The sequence below is a fragment of the Orbicella franksi genome, chromosome 10 (genome assembly GCF_964199315.1).
Source record: "Orbicella franksi chromosome 10, jaOrbFran1.1, whole genome shotgun sequence".
In the NCBI taxonomy this organism is placed as follows: domain Eukaryota; kingdom Metazoa; phylum Cnidaria; class Anthozoa; order Scleractinia; family Merulinidae; genus Orbicella; species Orbicella franksi.
Window position 1 is genome coordinate 5,597,759 of NC_138154.1, and position 21,002 is coordinate 5,618,760.

The following is a 21,002-nucleotide window of genomic DNA, read 5'->3' on the forward strand; positions in this document are numbered from 1 at the left end:
AGACAATTAGGCAAATGACATTGAATCGACTTTGCTATCCTAAGCAAACTATTAACTGCGCTTGTTACGGCAAGTTTTTGTCTCTCACCACCGTCGCGCTGTCGGGACATGCAGCCGGGAAAAAATTACCATCTTAATTGAAATTGAGATTTGTATTGTTTCACTTTCTCTCACGAACTACGTGCTAAGCACAACGTCTGAAGATTGCCATTGGAAAAAAAAACAAACAAAAAAACAACAGCAACAACAACAAAACAACCAACATTGTTTCTCTTATGTCCACCTCATGCTTGCTCGCCGGGCAACCTGTGGTAAGAGGCCGTTAGCCCGACCGATCGTTTCACTAGTCCCGGGCTATCGGACAGCCTTTCTCGCGCCCTGATTAATTCTGGGAGACCAACATTTTTTTAATAAGCCGCTGGCTCGATCGAATGACGTTTCCGATCCAATGACATGGAGTTCTATCTAGTGCCACGACGTATTTAGTTCAATCGAATGGTCTACGATCAAATGACATGAAGTTAGATTCAATGACACGAATGTGGTTTCCTGACAGAATGATGTGTTGCAATAAAAGTCCGAACCAACGACATGAAGTATGTGATCCGATAAAATGACGTATGATTCAATGGCATGACGTTGATGGTGCAATGCACGAAACTCGATTCAAAGACCTTTTTTCCCAATTCCCCCTCCATACCTCAGGGAAGTTTTTTTAATTCAAAAAGGCAGAACAATTGATCACGATGGTCTGAACATCCACGAAGAAACAAATTAATTGTTTCCTTTTATTGTGTTACTTCATTATTTTATTTTACCATATGCTCATTTTTAATTCACACTGTCAATTAGTTTTTACGTATTTCCGGTATTACGAAAATATGCTACGTAAAAACAGGTCCCAATGTAAAATTCTCATTGTCGCTGAAGAAGGCTGGTTTGGCCAGCCGAAACATAGTACACCTTCAAAAAAAAAAATCATCCTACGTGGTGTCGGTTTGTTGTTTTATATCAACTTCGTTCCCAGGGTCCTCTCTATACCTCGAGAAAGTTCTCTGGTTGCGGCTGGTCACGTGTCTATACATTCCAACCAAAGCCGCACAGAGGGTGGGTCCTCAACTTAATTTTGTCAACATTGTCTATGTAGGTGAAAGTTGCGCTGCCTTGCAGACGTTATTTTGAATGGTAAGCAAGTTATTTGTCAGAGTTCCTGCCTGACCGGTGCTTCGTTTCTATCTGAACTTCTATGAGCATGAGATGTTGATTGAGAGGGAAGTTTGCTTATTTTTCATTACTCTTGGAGCTATTTTTTTGTAGAAAAAATACCTCTTACTCGGCGCGTCGGGTATGTTATGGACGGGTCAATGGATCAGTGAGTGAGTGAGTGAGTGATTGAGTGATTGAGTGAGTGAGTGGGAGATGTATGTATGTCACACCAATCAGATTGGATCTACTATAAACAGCCAATCAAATTTCTTGTTGTAAAGGTAAATGGTATGTGAGAAGATTCGATCCCGATACCGCTCAGAACGGCCATATTTATTATGCTATAAAAGAGGAGGAAGTATTCATAAATCGAACTTACTTCGACATCTTCTGTGGGTTAGGCTGAGGATTTGTGGGCGGGTTTGATAATCATTTGCAACTGGATAATCAATCAAAGAAACATAGCGTTTGGCATATAACTACGAGCATGCGATGAAGGGTGAGCTTTTCCCATTAGATAAGGTTTTGAATTAAACGAGTCTTACTCTCTACTACTAGGTTTAAGATGTGAATGGAAAAAAACAAAGTTGATGCGGTTTCTACGATAGGAACAATTGTATTTAAGAGGGGCGGAATGCACTACTGGGAATGTGAAGAGGTTGCGACCAGGTTCAAATCGTTTGCGTGTTGTATTGAAACGTAAATATTGCTGCAGAGTTCGTAATGAGTGTTCCGGGCGTGTCGTTAATTTCAGCATCCATTGATGAGTTTCAATGTGAAAAGCGAAGAGACTACGATTAATTTGATTAACAGAACAAAAAGATATTATTCTGTGACGATTTTGCAATTAGAATGGTTATTGTTTACTACTGGAACGAGAAGATACGTTTTAAATGGAACTAACTCCTTTCTCTTTAATGTTATCAGGGCTTTCGGTTTTCGCCAGCACGAATTGTAGTAGAAGAAAAAGAAAATTGTTTTTGTTCAAGATAACTTTAGTGAGGTACACTGTATATGAAGTCTTGAGCGTTTTATTGTATTAAACACGAGGACTTCGGTAATTGAAAAACAAAGACTGACGTGTATTTTGCCGGTTTGTGATTTTTAGTCCGGTTTGGAGGGGAGTGTGACGGTTACATACATACATTGGGTTGTTTCAGAGTGCGTAATTTTCAGTGTAATGGTGGCTAGTTATATATGAACGAGACGAGTCTTGAGTTTTGAAGCAGTTCATGAGTTAGTAGTGTGCAAATGGCACGAGATATTTTTATTTTTAGTTATAAAGGGTAACATGATACTTTTGTTTTTCACAAGGAGTAAATCCAATTAGAGGTCACGAATCGTCGCGTCTAGTTCTTAGGACATGTTTTAGAGGAGACGAGACTATTTAGATTTGAAACAGTTCTAACGTTTACAATTGTAAGTGCAGGTAACGATTGTTTTGTTCTTCTTGTATGCAAATATAACGAGATATTTTTATTTTTTTAGTTACAAAGGGTAATTTGACACCTGTTTTTTCACAAGGGAGTAAATTCAGTTAGAGCTGACGAATCGTCACGACCTGTTCCCATCAAATGTTTGCTATTTTTAGTTACAAATGGTAACTTGACACTTTTGTTTTTCACAAGGGAGTAAATTTAATTAGGGCTGACGAATCGTCACGACTTGTTCCCATGAAATGTTTGAAGAAACAAAACGAGATGTTGCTATTTTTAGTTACAAATGGTAACTTAACACTTTTGTTTTTTTACATGGGAGTAAATTCACTTAGAACTGATAATTTATCGCCTCTTATTTCCAGGATATTAAACAAAAAAGAAGCTAACACCTTTGAACAGTTTTTATGTGTCTGCAGCAGCAGTATAATATTTCTAATTCATGGGCATTTTATGACACTTGTTTCAGTCCCAGATCTTTTCTTAAAGGTAAAAAAGTATGAAAACTGTTCAAATGTTCTTTGAAGACTTCGTGGCGCCAAGTCGGATTTAACCAGACTTAAAGTGCCAGAGAGGTTATTTCTCTTTCTTGCTATTTTTGGCGAAGTAGTGTTGTCGCGTTCTGTAAGAGGTAAACTTAAGACTCGTATAAAACGAGGAAAGTTTTCTCTAACTTAAGTATTTCTATGCACGAATTTATCTTTGGGGCTGGAAGGGCTACGTGGTCAGTGAGTGAGGGAGTCAAGCCTGTGCGCGCCACACCAATCACAGTGTGGGTTGTATCAAATAACGAATCAAATTGCCTCTTAGAAAATAGGATGGAATCTGTATTAATCTGGAGATTTTACATTCTACATTGTTATATCGAGGGAGAATTACATATGAAAAGTATTTTGCGTGACGCTCAGCTGCTTACAACACACACGCTGTCAGCAAAATGCCCAACACTAAATTGTGATTCGAGCGTTCGTTTTGGAGGGGTTAATTTTGCCGACCGAAGTGAAAATTGTAGAAAGTAGTCATCTGTGTCATCATGAAGTTACTTCTGTGGTTATTACAAACTGTTGCAGAAATGGTAAGAAATCTCGTCATGGCCTACGTATACGTTATCTTGAGGTTGGTTTGGAATATTTCGTATGGTAGGTGTGGTGTCATACAAGATGTTTGCTATGGTAGTCGCATGAAAGAAAGAGGATGGCAGAGAAACAATTGTAGATCAGAGAGACGTGGATATTGGTAAAGCTACAGATGCTATTGTTCAAACTGAGTATATGTGCAAAGAGGTTTCAACAAAGATTCGAAGCGTTAGTTTATTGCCGGAAATCTAGAGAAGAGCGGTCTTTCCTAAATATGAAACAAGCGAAGGACTGTGCGCAAACGCTAGGGAATTTAAGCTCATGTCTTCGATCGATTACAATAATCATTTAGAGGGAGCAAGATGCTTTGCAAGTGAGTTAAAAGGTGTAAGATCGAAATATTGTATTTTCATGTGCAACGGATGATGCAAAGGGATAACTGAAAGACGTAAGCTTAGATGTCGAGAACCTTCAAGAATCTGTTCCAAACTTAAGATTGCTATACAGAAAAATAGAAAGATAAGATGCTTATTTGACAGAGTACTGGGGCTGTTCCAAGGTCGTCTATACTTTACAAGTTCAGACAAAGTAGTAATCGAAAAGAGCATGTCTGTTTTATTAAGTATTTCGTTGGGATATCAGCTAAAAAGGAGAAAAAGAAGGAAAAGAGTTGTTTTGAAGAATCGTTGTGAAATGTTTAGGGACAACAATCATCAGAGGTTGTACAAAAACATTAAACTCTATAATGCCATTGAGTGGAATCCGGGACCAGTATATGTGAATGAGTTACCCTTATCGTAACTGTTAAGAGTCCACCGAGTACTGCTACCTCCAGGGCTTTTAAGTCACAAAAAATTAACTCTTGCACGCCTTTCGTGCCTATGTTTTAAATAACCGTGAACAGCCTGCTTCGGATTAGTTTAATCAGTTTTTCACAGCACAAGAATTAGATAACCGTCAAAATTTCGATGGGATGCTTCCGATTTAATGAGAAACTAGTCTCTAAACCGAAAATTGGACTTACCGCTAAACAGTTTTGAAACGAAACGCGCGGCCGACGACGTTGTTGTCCAGTTCTTCATAAAATTTTACACTGCAAGAGAATCGAATAACCGTCAAACTGTAGTCTCCCTCGCAGCCGTTTTTTGGGATGTCACGCAATGTCACGCGTTGCGTGACAACCCAAAAAACGGCTGCGAAGGAGACTAGTCAAATTGTCGATGAGAGTAATTCAATCAAATTCAAAACTACCTTTGTAGGCGGACATACGACGTATTTAACTCTAACGGAACGAGTAAATACCTTCGTTGCGATTTTGCCGAATGAAAAATAAAATTAAATTCACCTCGCGTGGTGGTCATCATTTCCAAGTTCTTTGCCAAATTTTTTCACTGCCACAAATATCAAAGAGCGTCCAACTATCGACGAAGAAAATTCAGCTAAATGCAGAGCTAACCGTTTAGCCGAACATTGAACGCATTGAACTCCTATATCGAATGTGTCAATGTCTTCGCTGTGATTTTTGCCGACCACAACAGGAGGGTTACAATTTCCACTCCCTACGGGGCCCAATAGGCAAGCTCAGTGCTGAGACAAACTTTAACTTTCCAGCCCCTCCCTTCAATCACATTACTGGAATCTGCTAAAATCTAGCAGACACGTGACCAGCCGCAACCAGGGTATTCTCTCGAGGTAGAGAGAGGACCCTGGGAACGAGGTTGCGTTTATATTTTTCATTTTATATATCAAGCCGATTAGATCACTATTGACCCAACGCGTACCAGCAGGATCATCGTTCCGGTTGCTTGCTTAAACATTTTATAGAATTTTTTTTCCCTGGTCTCTGATTATCCACGATCAAGAATTCTTACCAAACTATGCCACGTTGCTTCATCTCTGACGAGACCAACAGACCAATTCTGATATATTAAAATTCAGCCTAAAACAATAGACTTCAGCACGAGGCCTCGGGTAATAAAACTCTGTAGTTATTCCCCGGAGCCTCGTACTGTGGTCTATTGTTTTAGGCTGTATTTTAATATATCGAAATTGGTCTACCGACCTCCTCTATGCTTATAGATCAGTAAATTCCAGCGGTTCCCCTTCCCCCGGGCAATAGGCGGGCGTTTGCTCAAGGCCCTCGTCATCTCTACAGCCCCTGCGTCACGTGAGAGTCGCGCCGCTTGAACAGCTTTAGTAACAGGAAGAATACAAAAGGAGAAACCGACACAACGTAGGATGATTTTTTGAAGGTGTACTATATTTCGGCAGGAGCGATAATCGGGGACGGAGACCGTGAGTCTTGGGATCCGTGCGCACCTATGATATGGGACAATTTTTCTATTTTTAGAACAAATTGGGCCATCCTGACATCATCTATACGCGCGGATCCACACACATGTCGGGGGCTCTCGCGTGGATGTTGTCACGTTGCGTGATCAAATGGTGAGAGTGGCGAGATTGTCTTGCAGATTTTTCACAGTGATGGCAGGGAATAAGGCAGGGAATTAGATCCAGGGCTCTTATATGTAGCTTTATGCTCTAAACAAATGGAAAAGGTGAGTTTTTCAGGATCGAAAGCAAGACTTCAATTTCGCGCTGTGACTGAATAATAATATGTGCTCGCGTTAGTTGAACGCGTAAGCTCTTGCGTTTGTTCTATAAAGAAAAGTTATGAAAGAAAGCTCTTTACTCTGGTATCGAGTTAATTTGAGAGTTTCCCAAACAATGCTTAATCATAACCAAACCCTGTTGTCGATAGTTTCTTATTGCTTCTGTTTGTTTGGCGAGTTTGCAAAAGTTTTTTTTAAGGGAAAGTCTGACGCGTACATAAGTAGCTCATTTGCATAGTGCAGCGCGTGCACCTTCAAATCCGAGTCGGTGTTTTCAATTGTCAACAAATCTTGACAAAGATTTCTTTCGTTGTCTTTTGCGCTGCGATGCTGCAACAATTTTCACCAACGCCAAAAGGCTACTAACATCATGTGTATTTCTTTAACGTAGTGAAATTTTACAGTGCGAAAATAAAATAAACAAGGAGTTTTGATAACTCAACCAACAAAATCGAAATCTTTATTCGAGTACCGTTGCTATTCGAGTTGATTAAAGAAAGCTGATTATTTCTGATGTATTCACATATTTTCAGCTAAGCTTTTAATATGTTCTCAAACATTTATCAACCTTAAACATATTTAAAAACTAGAGATGTTATATGGGTTCGATGTACGTTTTCACGCGAAAGTGGGGAAGTCCAATTTGTCATGTTTTACTGATTGTACAAAACACGCATCGGCGGGCGCTCTTATTCATCGACAACAGACAATTTATTGGATTTTTATACAAACAAAACTGAGCAGCATCTACAGACATAAACTTTATTGTCACTTATTGGGCCTTGATAAAGCATCAAGCGTTGCTTACAATTTAGGCAAAACTCAAACTTGCAATTACTTTGTTGTACTTACTTTTAATTACTTTGTTTTACTTTTCGGTCGAGAGAGACTGGCGAAATCCTCGCAAGCGTGTGGCAAGAGGAGGGAAACTTTGAAGTCCTGAAACGGTGCTATATCCAAATATATCCAACTGTTTTTTTGTTGTGTTATGGAAAAGCTGTTAATCTTCGTTCAACGTATGTCAGAATATGTGAAACTTAGAGTGGAGTAATATGGAGCTCTTGCAAAAGAAGCAGCGGAACACAACTTGGTCAGCGATATAAAGCGGGACATAACTAAATTCGGCACTGTCTTACTTGACTCAAACTGGAGTAGCTTACGACGAAAATACTAAAGCAAAATTCCAACGGACATGAACGTATTGATTTGTGGGCCAAAAGCGTCAAACATTTCGGGAATTTCGGACGCCATTTCCTCGCGCAGCATGTACGCACGTGTGCCGCACATGATGGCGCAATTTGTTCTAAAAATAGAAAAATTGTCCCATATCATGGGGACAGCCCCAATACTAGAAATGGCGCGCGCTTACGGTCTCCGTCCCCGATTATGGCTCCTGATTTCGGCTGGCCAAACCAGCCTTCTCCAGGTACAATAGGACGTGCTTTTATGTAGCCAATATTTTCGTGATATCGGGAATACGTAAAAGTAATTGACACTGTAAATTAGAGATAAGCATACGGTAAAATAAAATAACATACTGATAAAGGAACGTAATAAAAGAAAACAAATGGAAACAATTAATATGTTTTTTCACGGATGTTCAGACCATCAGGATCAATTGTTCTGCCTTTTTGAATTAAAAAAGCTTCTCTGGCCTTACGGATAGAGTCTCGATTCGAAAAGATTTTTTCCAAGGGGATTAATTGCATGTCGTTAGCAGTGTGGTTAGGAATAGGAGAGGACAGGAAATGTTCAGCGAGTCGGCGAGCCGCCGTAGGACCAGGGAAGCTTTTTTAATTAAAAAAGGCAGAACAATTGATCCTGATGGTCTGAACATCCGTGAAGAAACACATTAATTGTTTCCATTTGTTTTCTTTTATTATGTTCTTTTATCATGTTATTTTATTTTACCGTATGCTTGTCTCTAATTTACAGTGTCAATCACTTTTACGTATTTCCGGTATTACGAAAATATCGGCTACATAAAAACACGTCCTAAGGTAAAATTCTCATTGTACCTGAAGAAGGCTGGTTTGGCCAGCCGAAATATAGTACACCTTCAAAAATCATCCTGCGTTGTATCGGTTTTTCCTTTTGTATTCTTCATTTTATATGTGAAGCCGATTAGATCACTATTCTTGGTTTTCATGTGACGTAGTCATATTCCAAAATTAGAAATTATCCTTCCTTCTGAGGTTTTAGTTTCATCAGATAAAAGGCCCTGTAGGAACGTGACGTTTGGATATGTTTTAGCTCGACAGAGTTCTTCTTTTTGTAACAGAGCACTCCAAGCTTTTGCGTTGCGTGACATGAAAATGGCGGCCAGAAAAGACTGTCGCGTAGGTCAAAAGACGAGTTATCGCTTTAGTTTTTGTTAAATAAACGGTGCTTGCACTAGAAGAAGCATTTATTTCAATGTGTCGGAGCACTAGAGTAAAAATGTTCGTTTCAATAGCAAAACTCAAGGACGGATGTTTTTGTTGCTTTACGGTCGCCATGTTTGTGCCCCTCCGAAGGGGTTGTGCCTAAATCCTACCGCTCAGAAGGACAACCGAGGAGTACTAGGAGCGAGTTTCCGAGTTAAGCAGTTTTCGGAAATTGTCGGCTATTCCAATATGGCGGACTATACCAATCATATAAATATGCGAATTGCCAGTGGTAAAACTATGTTGATCAACAAGACAAGTACGTTTTTATTCACCTGACAAGTTAAGAATAATGTGTAGAGAGTAAAGCAGTGAATTGTTCGGCAAATGCTGTATATTTCTTTAGATCTCTTCCCGTCTAGTTCGTAAACCGTAAATTTGTACGCCGGCTAACACATTACAATGTAGACGTCTTTGACTTACGATAGGCACAAAACGTTTTTAAATACGTCGTTCCTTCTGGACGAATTTATTTATTGATTCGGCGGATCCCCGAATTCAAATTTCCTTTGCCTTGTCCCTCTGGCAGGTAGGATCTTGGAAATACTACCGTCCAGAGGGACAGCTTGTGTATAAGGTAATTGGACTTAAGTGCATGCACATTTTTATTTGTAGAATAGTTTGATACATTGCTCTTTAGCCTTACACTACACTAGATTATCACTCTACAGTAACATTTCAGTTTTTTGTGATCTTGTCCCTCTGGCCGGTAGGATCTTGAAAATACTACCGGCCAGAGGGACAGCTCATGTACAAGATAATTGGACTTAAGTTCATGCACAGTTTCATTTGTACAATAGCTTGATACATTGCTCTTAAGTTTTATACTAGACTAGAATCACTCTACAGTTGAATCTTTTCAGTTTTCTGTGATCTTGTCGCTCTAGCCAGTAGGATCTTGAGGGACAGCTGCTTGTGTATAAGGTAATAATTATTGGAGTCAAGTCCATGCACAGTTTTATTTGTACAAATTAGCTTGATACAATGCTCTTTAGTCTTACACTACACTAGAATCACTCTTCAGTAATATTTTCAGTTTTCTGTGATCTTGTCCCTCTAGCCGGTAGGATCTTGAAAATACTACCGGCCAGAGGGGCAGCTGCTTGTGTATAAGGTAATTGGACTCAAGTCCATGCACAGTTTTATTTGTAGAATAGTTTGATACATTGCTCTTTAGTCTTACACTACACTAGAATCACTCTACAGTAATATTTTCAGTTTTCTGTGATCTTGTCCCTCTAGCTGGTAGGATCTTGAAAATACTACCGTCCAGAAGGACAGCTTGTGTATAAGGTAATTGGACTAAAGCCCATGCTCAGTTTTATTTGCAGAATAGGTTGATTGATTGCTTAGTCTTACACTACACTACAATCACTCTGCAGTAATATTTTCAGTTTTCTGTGATCTTGTCCCTCTGGCCGGTAGGATCTCGAAAATACTACCGGCCAGAGGGACAGCTTGTGTATAAGGTAATTGGACTGAAGTTCATGGTGTCTGTAAAAGTCTATTCATGCTCTGTTGCCATTGCAATAATTCTCAATCAATGAACATGACAGTATCAGTGTGGAATCTTAAGTTGAACGATGGATCTAGAGTGTTTATTTAGTGAGGGAAACTGATATATATATATATGTACAACTGATTAAGGAAGCATGGAGATGAATCCTTTTCAGGCAAAATTAATATTTTACTGTTGATGAGAACTTTTGAGTTCTTTTGAATGTACATTCCTTCAGTTTGGTAGCATTTGCTGTGAGATCTGCATTTTCATCACTTCATGGAGAGAGGGAATGTCATCCTGGAAGATAAGACAAACATAGTGAATTTCTGCAAGAAAGTGTTATGAATAGGAGATGTGTAGTTGGTATCCGTGTAGTTTGGTTTAAATTGATTTTCCATTACTTTGTCATGCGATGAGGAGTGTTGATACTTGCTTTTGATTCAAAATACCAGGTTGAAATTAGGAGTTTCTCCCCTGCTGAGATGCTCTGGAAACTAAACATAGATAATACCAATGAATTTAAAATGTATCACCAGCACAAGTGATCAGTTCAGGTAAAGATGAACACTTTGATTTGAATTAACTCAAGCCAAGCTGATTATTTAAAGAGACATGGTAATTGATAGAATATGGTATTTGCACAGCTTACCATACAGACAAAGACACCACAATCATAATCATTCTTTCGCTTAGGTGTATCCTATGTATAGGGATTCAATTAAAATGTGTAAAAAAATGTTCAGTCAAAAGAGCCAGAGCTTGTGTGGACTAAGTACAGACAAAGAGCCTGGCACATTTATATTACCATAAATCTAACTAACTGGCATATATCTAACTGACGCCATCGCTGCCATGTTGGATGACCATTAACAAAAGAATTAGCTTAGTGTATTGTTCTTGTCATCCAACATTGCCGCCAGTCTTTGTCACTTGAATTTTCTGCCTATTTCGCACCAATTTCATCACGTGCAATTTACATTGTCTGAGACTAGTCACTGGGGGTGGGAGATCATTAACTCTGTTACCTACACCATAAGGACCCCTATAAGCTTTCTAATGCAACTGTAGCTCTATTTGTTCCATTTATAATTGTTTTGTGTGCTGACTAATATAAAAAATTTAATCGCATTCAATTAAGCTGTTGTTTAACAATTTTTTTTTGGGGGGGGGGGAGGGGGGCGAAAGGGGTCAGAACCTTCCAGTTCTCCTGCTTCCCATACCTTTATCTCTTGACTCCCGCCCTCCTCCATTTTGCCCTGTCCCCTGTAAATACGAACACCCAAAACACATACTTATCATTTAGCTGCGCAATCCTTTGGACTTTCTTTTCCTTTTTTCCTTTGTTTTCAGCCTTGCTCCTCTAGCTCTTCACGTCTTTTGACAGTTTAAATGACAACATTTTATGACCTATGATATAACCACTGTAAAAGGGTTTCCAATTTTACCAGAAGTTGGCCTCAGTTTTTCAATCCAAGGGCAGATTTAATTTTTCCTTCAGTCCAGAAGTCTCAAGATAAGCTACATGTAAGTCAAAAAACATTTGATGATTCCCTCCTTCGTAGAACTCCCACTTCCCACCCTTTCCTCTCCTGCCTCCTGCCCCCTATTCTTCTGGGGCTCCCACCCCCCTGCCCCCCCCCCCCCAATTTTACTCATGGGTGCACAAATATGCAAACTGAGCATACTATTCAATCTGCTTAATTTTTAGGGTAACTGGGGTTACACTTATTAACTATTTACACTTATTTACACTTGTTATTTAGAAAGCCTCATTTTAGAAGTGACTTTGCGGGATACAGGCTTAATAAACATGAAGGAAATATACTAGAAATTTTGCAATGAGAGTGGCTTTGTGAGTACGTCAGGTCAGTGTCCTTTAAGCAACACGTTTTGGTTAAAGGATTTCTTTAAACCTATTTTGTTTAAAGGTAAACACCATTCACAAAAAAAGACAATAGAAGGACATTTTCGTTACTTTAATTTGTGTTTATTCCATAAACATATAGTCTTACAATGCTAAGGAACAGTATCTAACTCTTTAAGTTTAACAATCCTCCTGAGGAAATTCCTCTATCCTTACACAGAGTATGTAAGTCACAAAATAATATATTAAATATTGATGTACACAACTTGAGCCCACTGGACATGTCAGAAATGTGTCCTAGTACTGCCTGGCACTCTGTTTCACTTGGAGTGAATGCAAAATAAGTTTTATTAAGGCATTGAAATCAAGTGTCTGATAACCTTCATATAAATGGGAATCCTCAATACTCTAGCCTGCTTTATGACTTAAGCAATAAGAGCAATTATCAAACTATTGTACAAATAAAACTGTGCATGGACTTGACTCCAATTACCTTACACACAAGCTGTCCATCTGTCTGGTAGTATTTTCAAGATCCTACCGGCCAGAGGGACAAGATCACAGAAAACTGAAAATATTTAACTGTAGAGTCATTCTAGTGTGGTATAAAACTAAAGAACAATGTTTCAAACTATTCTACAAATAAAAATGTGCATGCACTTCAATCCAATTACCTTATACACAAGCAGCTGTCCCTCTGGCCGGTAGTATTTTCAAGATCCTACCGGCTAGAGGGACAAGATCACAGAAAACTGAAAAGATTCAACTGTAGAGTGATTCTAGTCTAGTATAAAACTTAAGAGCAATGTATCAAACTATTGTACAAATTAAACTGTGCATGCACTTCAGTCCAAGTACCTTATACATAAGCTGTCCCTCTGGACGGTAGTATTTCCAGGATCCTACCGGCCAGAGGGACAAGGCAAAGGAAGTTTGAATTCGGGGATCCGCTGAATCAATAAATAAATTCGTCCTGAAGGAACGACGTATTTAAAAACGTTTGTGCCTATTATAAGTCAAAGACGTCTACAGTGTAATGTGTTAGCCGGCGTACAAATTTACGGTTTACGAACTAGACGGGAAGAGATCTAAAGAAATATACAGCATTTGCTGAACAACTCACTGCTTTACTCTCTACACATTATTCTTAACTTGTCGGGTGAATAAAAACGTACTTGTCTTGTTGATCAACATAGTTTTACCACTGGCAATTCACATATTTATGTGATTGGTATAGTCCGCCATATTGGAATAGCCGACAATTTCCGAAAACTGCTCAACTCGGAAACTCGCTCCTAGTACTCCTCGGTTGTCCTTCTGAGCGGTAGGATTTAGGCACAACCCTCCGAAGGGCACAAACATGGCGTCTCCATACAAAGCTCTATAAATTTGGATGACACGCTTCTGCGAATAACGAGCGAATGAACAACAGCAGAAACCTGATTCTTGGCGAGGTTGTTTATATAGCAATCATCTATCATATCCTAGATTCTTGAATTTATTTATTGAATGGTTACGATTTTTAGTTTTGATCACATGACTGGTGAAAACCAAGAATTGATCCACAGCAGGATCATCGTTCCGGTTGCTTGCTTAAACATTTTTTAGTAACAGGCGCGGTTACCTCAGTTGTTGATTTAAAATTTGAGAGGGGCGGTGGGAAGTGAGACAGGCGGGCTGCTGTGGCAGTTATCCTGGACAGAGAGAGCTCCAGGTAAGATAATTTCAGTCCTTCGAATGTCGCTTTATACTGGCAAGTTGTGTGTGAAATTCTGTTTGTATGTGTTTGTGTCGCTGGAGCCAGTCGGGCTAACTTGAAAACCACGGGGAACGAGGTGTATCACTCCGTCCGTATACGTATACGAGCTAGCGTAAAGTGTTCTGTACCGCACGATTACTCTCCGTGTGTTTGAGTTTCTTAGCTGCATTTGTAGCAATTTTTTTTCGCAACGTCGTTCGTTAGGTCGTTCGTTGAAGCTTCCATTTTACAAGTGGCGACGCTGTGCAGATTCCAGCTGACATATGCAGTTCGCGAGATTCACGCGTAGGGAATGGAGTCAGAAGTATCATAGGAATGACAACAGACTGGAAAATTCAATTCAATTCATTCTAAGGTATGCCAGTTTAGTTATTACCACAAGGGTATTCGCTGGGAAGAATAATTTCGCCGAGGAATTTTTCGCCGGGAAAGTCATGGATTTTTAGGCACAAAAGACGGGAACCCATTGAGGTACATAAGTATATAACCTCTACACTGTTTCAGTTAAAGTAGAATTCCGTAAAACAAAACTAAAAAGACCTTGATTTAATTCCTCAGACAAGAGTTGATTCTGAGTTCTAAAAAATGTACTTTTGCAAGCAAGGGCAAAAATGTTACAAGATATCTTTATCGTACTTACAAATGCTAAACTTGACACTTCTGTTTTTCACGCACGAGTGATTGCATTACACATAATATTTGGGTTAATGTGACCTACACTAGTTGTATCTATCGGTAAGTGCCAACGAGTGAATTGAGTTAGTAAACAGGAGTCGATTGAATTTTGTAATATTTATTTGGGATACTTCTAGCATAACAGGTGTTGAAATGAATTTCTTTTAGTTAATGTTTCAAATTATTGCTGTAATTGAACACAACATTGTTTATTTTTCAACTCAGTGAGTGAACAAAACACTAAACACTTAATTTTTTAAAAATCCTGCGTGCGATTATTTTGCCTACCATTCTGCTCTTTGAGGCGTATACATCTTGGATTTGTGTGTTGTGATTGAATCGTACAATTGTTAAAGCTCAACAAGACCCGAGTTGTTTTCTGGAATGAATTCGAGTGTTGTTTATTTGATTCAGGGTAACGCTCAGGATTTGTTCGCCATCCATTTGACGAATTATTTCGGTAAGTAGTTTGTCTGACATTCTGCTTTTTGAAGGTGAATGTAACTTGGATTTGTTGCAATTGAATCGCATACTTGGAAAACCCCATTCAGCGAAAGTGCTCTTTGAGAGTAAATTTCAATCGTGTTGACAGCTCAAATCGAACCAACGAGTTCACTTCTGACGACCTCTGAACAAAGTTCTTGAAATTAAAAGAAACTTCAAATCAAACATATACCATTAATCACTTAAAAACTGAAAACACGTTCAAATTAAACAAACAACATTGATAATCTTTGTCATATTACATGCAAGCTTGTTTTACACTGTTCTCTGCTCAACACTTTTACATGTGCCTCATTGATCCTTTACTAACTTATTTTACATTCACCTTCAAAAAGCAGACGCTGTGTCTCTATCTCCGGCAGCTGGACAGGTTTTCCAAAGTAATCTGTGTCTGAATCCAGAAGGCTTCCGGCCGGTTGCCATGGTGCAGTGGTAATAGGTTTGGCTTGCCATGCCAGTGACCCGGGTTCATTTCCTCTTGGGGTTGCCTGTCATAAAGTTCTTGTAACATTGTTTTACTTTTGTTAAAAAAAAATTAAGTCTCACAGCCGGTCACGGAGTGTTTTAAAAAACCTGTCCAACTGCTGGACATGTAGCCACAGCAAAAAGCAGGATGTCAGACAAACTACTTACCGAAATAATTCGTCAAATGGATGGCGAACAAATCCTGAGCGTTACCCTGAATCAAATAAACAACACTCGAATTCATTCCAGAAAACAACTCAGGTCTTGTTGAGCTTTAACAATTGTACGATTCAATCACAACAAATCCAAGATGTATACGCCTCAAAAAGCAGAATGGTAGGCAAAATAGTTCTGCATGCAGGAGAGCTAACAAATATCAAAGCCTCGTAACGTCACAAAGAAAAATAGTGTTCTGATTGGTTTGTGTGATATATCAACAACATCTGGCTACATCCTAATATGGCCAAAAAAAACATCACTGACGGAACCGGATTACACGAAAATCGAGCTGAAAGATCTGAGATTTTTTCTGCATAGCCATCAAACTATGCACGGCTCTATATCTTGCTGCCTCGACAGGCTCACGCTTTCGCTTGCCTGTCTTGTTGGCAATTACTTTTGCTTCACACTAGAGCTTGTAAGTATAATCTAAGTGCACTTGGAACCTACTTTGAGTGTGAAGGGGTAAAATGTACCTACTTGGACTTTACTTAGTGGCCATGGAAACATTCGTAGATCAAAGAAGCTGAAGTGCACCACCAAGTATGGTCTACACCACACTCGATAATGCACTTGACCAATAGGAAATGGAAGCCAACTGAAAGTGATCTGCAGCGTTGCTACAATTCTGAATTTCATTTTCAGAGACAGCCTAAACTATTGCTTTTTATATCATCAGCCACAAATGGTCTTCTGCAAATTGCAAAGCACAGGGCTTGACACTAACTTTTCAACTTAATAGCCTAGTGGCTAGTGATCACTTAGATGTTACTAGCCAAAACCTTTTTTTATGAGCCAAGCATTGTGATTGACTACCTTATTACATGAAATTTTTGCGACACATTTATTTCGCGATTTAGGGGTGCGCATATTTCACGACACTTAAATTCGGCAGTTTTGCTGAAATCTTGTATTTCGAATCACTTAACTTCATGTTTTTGTGAACTGACTTTATCAAAGGTTCAATAACGTCAAAAGTAACAAAAACACAGTGGCGGTACTATTTGTCAATAGTAACATGTGTTATGTTCCCGACACTTACTTATTCGCGTCACGTTAATTTCGCGATTTTTTTAAATCGCGAAGTTTGCAAAACCAATGTGTTGCGAAAATTTCTGGTAGGTCCAACAACAACAGAATTACTAGCAAGACTTGAAAGCACAATGCAAGTGACTCTCTTTAATACATAACGTTGGTAATTATACTGTACTTAACCTAGTTTCAAAAAAGTCCAGTTCCCGAAAAGACTTCAGGACTCTGTTTTTCTCTGAGACTTCCTTGGAGAAATATCGAGACCCCCAAGACGTCACTGTAAAAACTGTCGAGACTTCTTCACAGACAGGCACCGTAGAAATGTTTCAAAAGCAAAACAACTACTTGAACAATACTGTAAACTGTTGTTGGGGAAATTCAACTGCTAAAATGGCTGATTTAAATGTTGAAGGAAATTAATCTTTCTCATCTAAATATTTCTGTAGTGGTAATTTTGTAAGTATGTATACAACAACAAATCACACATGTATTGTTACACTAAATGAAATGTTATTCCTTTACAGTTCTGCACTGTTTGTGCATGAAAAAAATTTCGTAACAAAAAAAAGCATTGATGTGTGCTTTCAGAAAATGCTGTGTTTGTCAAATATTTTTTTCAGCAAAAGTAACCTGTTCAGTTAGCACATGCCCGGTACCATGATATGTCCACAATGAAATTCTGACCTTGTTTCCGAGAAAAGTGTAAATTTTGTGTTTGTCTTCCTTGAAGGAGACAGAAACTAGTTCAGGCAATTTCATTTTGTTGACTAGCCAAAGTGGCTAGTGGAAATCAAAAACCTACTAGCCAAAACTAAATTTCTACTAGTCTATGGCTAGTTGGTTACCGTTAGTGTCGAGCCCTGAAACCAACTGCTGTTTCAAGTTTCAACCAGGTCATTTCTTTGCACCCGCACAACTGTTGAACATTTGACGAGTCACACCCAAACCCCAAACCTAAAAATAAACTATAAATAAGACAATTGAGATTTGTGATCCATCAAATACTTTTGCTTGTGCACATCATGTGACTGAATATTTCCCAGCCAAAACTGGGGAATATCCAAGAATATTCCCCAATTTTCGTAACTGCACGTGTTGTGAAAAATATTTGAAGGATAATAAACACGATAGCCTCCATTTGACTTTGCAAATATGCTTGCATATTTGTCCTTGGACAAATATCCAAGCATATTTTTGTGCCAAATAGAGGCTATTGTTTATATATGTTATAATAAATTTAAGACAAAACAATCTAATTATACACAATATACTTATTAGTTATTATTTATCAGTTAAGGCATCCATCCATAAAAATAAGCTAACAAGCACTTAAATGCTTGTGCAAAAGCTTTTTGAACTTACTAAGGCTGCCTGTCCACATCACTCCAGAGGAATGTGAAAATGGAGCTCTACTTCTCCTGTTGGGCCTTCCGTCGGGGAAATTGTCCACCAAAAATGGAGCTTTTCGAAAACACTCTTGAAACTAGAGGAATTAGAAAACTGAGCTGTGTATTTTAGTGTGGACAGAAAACATTTTGAAAATGGAGCTTTTTGAAAACAATGACATCATGAAGTCTAGACGCTAGTACTAGCAGTTTATTCGCTATGCAATCCAACATGGCGGACTACAACAATGTGCTCTTAACAGTCATACAGGAAACCGCTGACCAACATCTCCCCCCTTTGGAAAAAACAAAACAAAAGAAGTCGGTGGGTACCCTTAAGTCAGCTAACAAGTCTTCAACAAAACTCTACAGAGTGTTTGAAGAGGCAGACAGCTGACTTCCAAACAACTTAAAGCGAATTCCAATTAGTTAGTCCAGCAAATTTAATAACTTTCTGTAGTAGGAAGGTAAATTCCAAATGCTAGAAACAGGGTTCAGGGAACAAAAAAGTTACAAGGGTAATGGACGATCAACTGACACTAAATGAACTTGAAAGGATAACCCAAATACTTATGGGACGAAATTTACATACGAAGCAAAACAAAGCATGCAGAATGTGAGAAAATACATTAACATATGGAACGGAAAAAAAAAAGATACAAAGAAAAAACTGAATAGCCGCAACAGTGTTCATAGTCAATTTCTGAAGAATGCCTAGTCTGTGACATAGTCTTTCAGTCTTTCAGGGGGTTTGATTATTCTCCTGGATCTTGTCTGTTTCAACAGCCTGCAGGAACCTTCCATGGGTTCTGGTTCTTTCAGGGGGGTTTCTGGTATTGCTTCTGCTGTTGTGTTTGGTTGCTCATGGGTCTGCTGTTCAGCCTACGTATGGACTTCAGCCTGTTTTGAGGGATTTGGCGCAGGGGTTGGGTAAACTCTCGTATCCACTGTGGCTGAGTTGACTGCTGTCTGGGGTTGGATAAAAGGTGGTGGTGCTGCTGCAGGTTTCATTTGGACTCTGTTCCTTCGGATCGTGGTGCCATGAGAAGCATGAATAGTGTAGGACCTTCTGTTGTCTTTCTTTATTACTTCCTCATAGGTTTCACATGTGTTTTGAGGAGCTCAGTTCTCGTGTGATCGTCATTGAGACCAAAGATAAATTTGTGTCTAGTGAGTTCATCAGTTAGTTCACTGTAAGCACAAAGGCTGCTTGCTTGTCTTACTTTGACTTCCCACTCTTGTATAGACTCATGTGAGGCTCGAGATGAGGTCCAGAAGTTGAAACTGTCGGTGAGAAGTGAACTCTCTTTGGAGCCAGTGTAGTGGGTGCATAGTTTTTCCATCCAAACCCATGGCTTCTTCTTGTCATCGGTGGCGACTTGAGGTTCTGTTGTGTACCTAAGTACAGACAAAGTTTCATCTGGAAGTGAAGATCGTAGGGCGGAAATTTCTGGTAGTGGACTTTAGTAGTGATCTGCATGTTCGGTGACAGGATCTTTGCCAAGGTTGCGATAGTTGGCCTGGATGCAATAATCATTGAAACAGAGCTCAAAATTCTGGAAATTTTCACTCACATTACCCACAAGTTTGAGCTCCAGTCTTTTGAGGGTTGCCATTCTGTAATCCCACTCCTGACACCAAGTCTAGAGGCCAGTACTAGCAGGAGAACTATACTTTATTTGCTATGCGATCCAACATGGTGGACTACAACAACATGCTCTCAATAATCATATGGGAAACCGCTGACCAACAATGATGTTCTCAGTAAATTTTAAAGCTTTAAACTCTATTACTAGGTTCAGCAATAATTCCAGCTCATTGCCAAGAAAAGTACTCTTTTCTTTTTTGGATTTGGTCTTTGTTTGGACAGACTTCAACATTTTGAAGTCAGTTTAAAGAGATTTAAAACATGGTGGAAAAATAAGCATGTAGCCACGTGGGTTCAATTAGAACCTTGTTGTGCACATGCTCACGGGTGCACTGAAGCATTTTTGCTGCCTGTGCAGGGCTTCCGACATTCTGTGAAAATTTGTTGGAAATTATGTGGAAATTCCAAGGCTTATTATGAGGCAAGAAAGGTCTATTATACATTATTTTATTAGGTCTCGGAGGAGCACAACCCATTTTTTGTCGTCCAAGACCTTAGTAGAGGATAAAGGGATGATAAAAGCATCTGAAATAAATCATCTGTTACCTCATTTTAAATTGTTGAAATTGGAATGCCCAATTTAGCCAATTTAGTGTCACATGCTGATGTAAACAGAGAATAATTTTAATAGACACTAGGGTATTATTTCATTTGCATGCATGAAGTTTGCATGAAGTTATTACCACTAAATGGTACTTGTAAGGCAAGCTTTGAATGTCATTTTATAGCATGCAAAGAAAGGGCTAGCAGGCTTAAGCTAGCACTTGCCTGGACCTAAACATTTATGAACAACTGACAACCAAACAACTAAGGTGTGCAAGGCCTCTTATTTTAAACTAGTCATAATTGTCACTGTTCCGAACTGAAATTTTGTGTTCATTTTGTGTAAGGCGCATTGCCTATTTACCGAGTGGAGACTAGGTCCGAGTGATGACATGTTGTAAATGAAAAAACGTGAGCTGGACGTTCGGGTCGAAGAGCAGATGAATATTGTTATAAATTTTGTTGCGTTTATGGAATAAATTGTTCATTTTCATGGTCCTTCGAGCCGGATATTGGATTTGGAGAAACAGTTTCGACGATTGGTCGAGCAAAAGGAGAGTTGGATCCGTTTATTACTGCGAAGAAGTTGGTTTTCGCATATCGGCGATTTGGCGCCAAACAAACCACATGTGTATTGCATCAGCACTTTGA

General features: G+C 39.0%; 1 protein-coding gene across 1 annotated transcript in view; it reads left to right on the top strand.

The window, feature by feature from the left end:
• Positions 1–6,935: 6,935 nt before the first annotated feature.
• LOC145501088 (uncharacterized) overlaps positions 6,936–21,002 on the top strand; it is a 461,598-nt gene continuing 447,531 nt past the window's right edge. The window contains exon 1 of the mRNA XM_081480645.1: positions 6,936–8,054. The gene's annotated coding sequence lies outside the window, so the exon portion shown is untranslated. The remainder of the gene's footprint in view (positions 8,055–21,002) is intronic.